Here is a 6,328-nt window from a genome sequence, read left to right as displayed (position 1 = left end):
TTAGTGAAAGTGATAAGGCTTTGTGGCTTGGAGAGAGGAGAGGAAAGACTGAAACAGGATTGATGGGAATCCAAGAGTCTAGAGAAATTGACTCATAGAGAGAAAAAATAGGTATTATGATCTTGATTTTTTCAATTTTTTTAATAAACGTTGAGCAAACAAAAAATCAGTTTGAATTTTCTATTTAGGTTCTTGTTTTGTACGTTTCTTAAATTTTTTTATTTATTTATAATTATGAATGGCATGCAAACATGCATGTTATTTTAAGTGCCCGTTCGACGTTTCGAGTGTAAATACATTAATTTTTTTATATCATTTAGGCCTGTTTTTCAAAATAACTTCTTGGATAATTAAATTCTTGGAAAAATCATATTTTTTGTCCCATATGTTGGTGTCTTTTTTAATTTGGTTTAATTTGTTATGATTTTTCTCATATTGCATCACATAACTTCAAAATTTTCTCAATTTTAATCCTCACGTGTATTCGTCCAATAATTAATGAAAAAAGTACGTGCCCCATAATAGCTTGCTATCGGTTCCGTCAATTATTGGACGAAACATGTACATGAGGACTAAAATAGAAAAAAAAATCAATTATAGAATACAACGTCAGAAAATTATAACAAATGAGATTAAATTAAGAGGCCCTAGCATATGGGTCCAAAATGCAATTTTTCCTTAAATTCTACCACAACTACGTTTGGATAAAAGCTGCGATTTTTAGTTTAGTCACATCCTAATTATTTTTCGTCAAGTTAATAGTTATATATACATGTCACATTCTATCCAAACTACTTGACATGATGTCAATTTTGCAATTGAACTACAATCTATAATTGTATAATTGATTATTAAAATTATAAATTCAATTAAATATCATAATTATTATTTTTAAAAATCAATTATTTCAAAACCACAATCAATTAGTTGGGGCTTAACTGCTCCCAATTATATATAATTCTTACAAAAGGATAGTTTTTCTAAAAAAATTTCGCTAGCTCCAATCAATAAATTATACTGTAAATGAGGCATGAGCCATCTAATTTAGTTGGCGAAGTCAAAAGACATCTTGGTCATGGTATGGGTTTAATATGTGGTAATGGTCTACTTTAGTAATAGTATGATCTAGTGTAATACTTATTTCATATAATATTTTGACCCATTTTGTTACTAAAATGCTCCTAATTAAATATTATTTTGCAGCATTAGGACAAATGAAATGGAATATGAAGAAAAACACCAAAATGAAAATCCGGACAAGACTCAAACTCAATTTTTGGCAAGAATTGGGAGCTGCTTGGACTTCCTTTTGATGAATGAGGAGTTTAACTAGGATTATAATTTTATTTCCATAAGTCTTTTAGTTCAATTAGGAATCTACTTTTAATCTTAGTAGAATTAGGTATTTAGCTATTATAAATAGGTGATGTAATTCACTTTAAGAGACAACTTTTGAACTCTTCTATTTCTCTATGTTTTTATGATTTTTTTTATTTTGCTTTTCATGCGTTCTTCCATGAGCATGTCTAGCTAGTTTTCTCAATCCGGTTAAAGGCTTGGTGAATGCTTAAATCCAACAAGTTGTGAGATTTAATTTATGCTTTCTCTTTTATTCATATTAGTATTTGTGTTGTTCTCTGTGCTTTTATTACAAATAATCTGATTCATTGTAAAAAATATTAGCCTAGCCAATTGAACTTGCAAATCCATAATTGTTTGTTTAGTTCAATAACTAGTGGTAACATAGCATAATTGATTATGTAGAAGTTTTTGATTATGTTGTGGGGAATGCACAATCTAACTTAAATAAATCCTCGTAGGAATTTATTGGTTAGAATTGGGCCTTTTTAGTTCTTAATGTTGTCGGTAAATTAAATCTTGAGAACGTTCCCAAGGTTGTTTATTGATTAGGGATTTAGTCAACGGACGTTCCTTGATTATCCATAAGGTAAGAAAATGTGAGGTCGTTAGGTCGTACCAATGGCCATGACCAATTTATCAATCATGAATAATTGTTATCTTTGCATCTATGATCGACCGTGGAATTAAGTATGATCCTATCTTTAATTGGAATACTTTTATCATACATTTATCTCTTCTTATTTTATTAGCTCTTTAGTTTAATTTAATTTTATTTTTATTCTTCTTCACAATCATAAACCCCCCAATTATTTTTATTTTCATTTTTTTTTGAAATATTTAATTTAAAATCAATCCCTGTGTATTCGAGCCTACTCCCACTTCTACAAAATTGTTCGTAGGAATTATTTTTGGTGGATTCGACACCCATCAAATAGTTATTGATTAATTGTATATATTTGATATTGATTATTAATGACTATTAATTCTTTAAGAAAAATATTGTAAACTCATATATCTTATAAAATAATTTTAGACTTTATAACATATCAAATCTTATTTTAAAAATGACGCTGAAGTGTTTAAATTGGTCAAGCTCAAAATGAAAAATAAAACGAAAAAAAAATGAATAAAGATAAAAACATCAACCACTTCTAAAAAGAATTGTCACTTCATACATTTTTTACCTGAGAGTTCGTTTCGCTTGTGATTGAGCAGTTCAAATCCATATTTTAATTGTAAACACAGTTTGAGTAATCATTTTTCAGATTAAATTTTATTAAAAAAATATATTTTGATATAAAAGCTGCAATTCGTAGTTTTTAATTCGATGCAATTATTTTTTCATCTAATTATCTATTTTCTCCATTAAATAATTTTTCAATTCATTTATTAGTCTATCGCTCCAAATAATATATAAAAAAAAATAAAATATGCATTATTCTCCAAATTCCTTTTCTTATTCTTTCAAAAAATTATTTACAAATGAATTACATAGTGGAATTTATAAACTACTAAAATTGTTGTTGCAAACTATATTATTAAAAATTATTGTTGTTACAAATTATAGTAATACAAAAGGTTATAAGTATTATGGAGAAATACCAAGAGGTATATGTATCCATACATGGTAATTATATGTATATATTTACAATACCCCCTTGAATGCACACCTCTTGTTATATATGTCATGCCTTGTTAAAAATCTTACCTAAAAGAATTCAATGGGACAAAAACCAGGGCTAACGAAATGAATACAGTTGTACATTCTCCTCCTCAACTTAGAGAGATATCTTTTAAACGTCTCATACCAAGATTATGTACAAATTGCTTGAATACTTCATGATGCATACCGAGTTTCAGTCGCACCACAAGGATTGAAGGATTTTCAGAGAAATTCTAAGATTGACGGGGGAGTAACCCTTCAAAATAAAGGTTAGCACTATGATGCTTAAGTCAATTATGGTTTAATGAGAAAAATGAAAGAAAAATTGAATCAAAGTGAGAATAATAGTTGAAAATGATGTTAAGAAGATATATATATATATATATATATATATATTTGTATAGAGTACAAAAAAGAAACCTTAAAACAACCTAAAACCAAAAGAGAATTGAGAGAATAAATGACAGTTTGAGTGCAAGAGTTGATATTACTAAATGACTTCACAAAACCTCTATATATAGACTTATACAAAGCAGAATATGGGAGGTTATTGTAGAGAATCCTGTGTGTTGGAATAGGTGACTAGAAATCTAATCGGATTGACGGTTTTGGAAGCTATTCAACAATCTTTATTAAAGTAATATTCTCCTGATGAATAAAGTAAGTATTCATCCTTGACATATGTATTTGTTGTTCTTACCAATTACGTTAACATCGCACTAAAGTCACAACAGATGCCAACAGACCAATTAGATAACCCATATAGTAGTTGCGTTGCGTATTGGATGGCAGTTATGAACCAACTTCTGAGGGTTATCCTAAAACATTCCAAGTCGAAGACCTCAAGACTAGACATCGAGAGTCTTATAGAGACTTGGATGGAGAATTGCATTCATTAGATGAGTGCCATATTTCATCGGCGACAAACATTGAATGTCTTTGCAATTTCAGTAAGTTAGTTAACAAGGCAGTCTCAATAGGTTAGTTGACAAGGCGATTAGCTGACTAAACTGATTCGCAAAGATCATCATATGAAAATCTTGGAGGCTTGGTCAGTATGACTGGAATTCCCGGCGCAGATAGTATTGGAGTAGTTTCTTAGACTTGAGGAACAAGTCACATGTACATGATGGTTGTATCTTGGATCTAGCGAGAGATTATTGTGTTATGGACATGATCATTATAAGCAATATCTAGTGCAATTAGATTATCTAGTGAGGAATGTGGATTTTAAGAAGAGGATCCATCTCTTATTAGTATGTGACCACAGTATCTCCTATGCACTTGGAAATGCGCTCATGTTTTCTGAACCAGTGGCCTCAGTGGTTGGTCGAATGAAAATAGTTTCCTATGTCGAGCAATTGAGCCAAACACGGTCTCAAGTATTAAAGCATAGATGCATAGTCCAATATGGGAATCAACACCCATTCCCATGTCCTAGATTAAGGCCGATCGACGGTAGACAAAAGAACTGTACCAGTATGAACTTCAGGAGCCTGAATATTCACATAGACATTCACCTAGTTTCTGGTGCCATCAATCGTTGCTAGACTACTACCCATGGCAGCGACTCTCTTAATTAATGGTTGATCAGGAAAGATTAGTTGAATTGGATTTAAATAATATTGAGTTGAAGAATACGGTAAGAATTCATCAAGTTGGCTGTATATTTCATTGTGCTTATCACTAATATTGAATAGGGTTTCAATATCAAACGAAATGCCTACAGATAGAAAGATTAAACCCGTAGAGTTGGGTTGCGCATAGGTTTGGCAGCTATGAAACCAACTCCTAAAGGTCGGCATGAAACGTTTCAAGTCCAGGACCTCGGAACAGGGCATCGGGGTCCTATAGAGACTTGCACTAAGTACTGCAGCCATGTTTGGTCAGTAGGAGATGTGGTTGTCTGCGCAGTTTTGGTGAGTTAGTTGGTAAGGCAGTCGACTGACTGAACTGACTGGTGAGAATCATCATATGGAAGCCTCTTAAGGCTTGGTCAGTATGACTGGAATTTTTTATTCCGACAGTGCGAGATTAGTCCTCAAGTTTGAAGAATCATGACAGCCACGTGCATACGAAGACTATGTCTTGGATATGGCTAGTGGTAACTATGTCGTGAGGCATGGTCAACATAATCCTTATCCTATGCAGTCATAGTATATAGCAAGGACTGTGGATACCAAGAAAGGATCTGCTCTGCTAGCATATGATAGTGAGGTTTTCTATGCGCTATGAGATGGTTTAGACTCTAAAAGTCTTTGTCCAAAGCAATTGATCGATCAGGGATAGATTTCCTAAATAGAATGAGTAGAGTAAACGCATCTCGAGTATCAAGCATAGTTGCATAATCAAGGATTGGAATCGACGTCCACTTCCATGCCTTGAACTAAGGTCGGAAGATGGTTGACAATATGTTATTACTCATATGGATTTAGAGTTTAAATATTCATGCCGCTATTCATTTAGTCTCTAGTGCCGCCAACTGTCGGCCACCCATGATAATACGCTATTTCCAATTATGGGAACAGAGGCAGTTTCTTTGTCTACATTTTTCTGTTACAGGGGCAGCATTGTAACAACTTAAGAGAAGCAGCAATGCTGCCTCTTCTCCCCTAGAAAGAGGTAACATTATGGCCACTGTTTTTGGTCAAATAGAAAACAAATGCTCCATTTTTACACACTGTTTTATTGTGGAGTTATTGTACAAAAAATTGGACTTTCTATGTGGTATAAATGATTATCCTAGTGTTCAAGTAGTACTCATGGATGTTTTATACTCTAATAATTTTATTTTCTCCTTTCCTTGACATTTCTTAACAGATTTCACTATGAAAGATGGATCCTTTTTAGGTTCATAAGTTGATATCCTAAATGAAGATAGAAATATAATTGAATTTTAGATTAAAATGTGTTTAGTCTATTTTTTATTTGGGAGGTTGAAAACTACTCAAATGTTTGTTGACACATTGATTTTTATTATCTTTGTAAGTAATGATGGTATTGAGTTGCATTATTGATTATTGGTTAGAATTTTGTTATGGTATTGACATATGATTTAATTTTCACGGAGAGAAATTCCCATGTATGAATTTTGTATCAAAAGTTGAAAAAAAAATGTGATGGAGGTGTAAAATTTGAGTCATATATAATTATTCTTCACGCAATTAAAAATAAACATTATGTACTTTGGTGATGATAACTTTACATTAGGTATACAAAATAATATAATTAAAATACAAATATGAATATGAAGAAACATTCCTCATAAATAAAATCTAAAAATATAATATAAAATTTATATGT

This window comes from Sesamum indicum, linkage group LG15, assembly GCF_000512975.1.
Source record: "Sesamum indicum cultivar Zhongzhi No. 13 linkage group LG15, S_indicum_v1.0, whole genome shotgun sequence".
NCBI classification, from domain to species: domain Eukaryota; kingdom Viridiplantae; phylum Streptophyta; class Magnoliopsida; order Lamiales; family Pedaliaceae; genus Sesamum; species Sesamum indicum.
The sequence above is the reverse complement of the archived record's forward strand: the minus strand, read 5'-3'. Positions refer to the sequence as shown.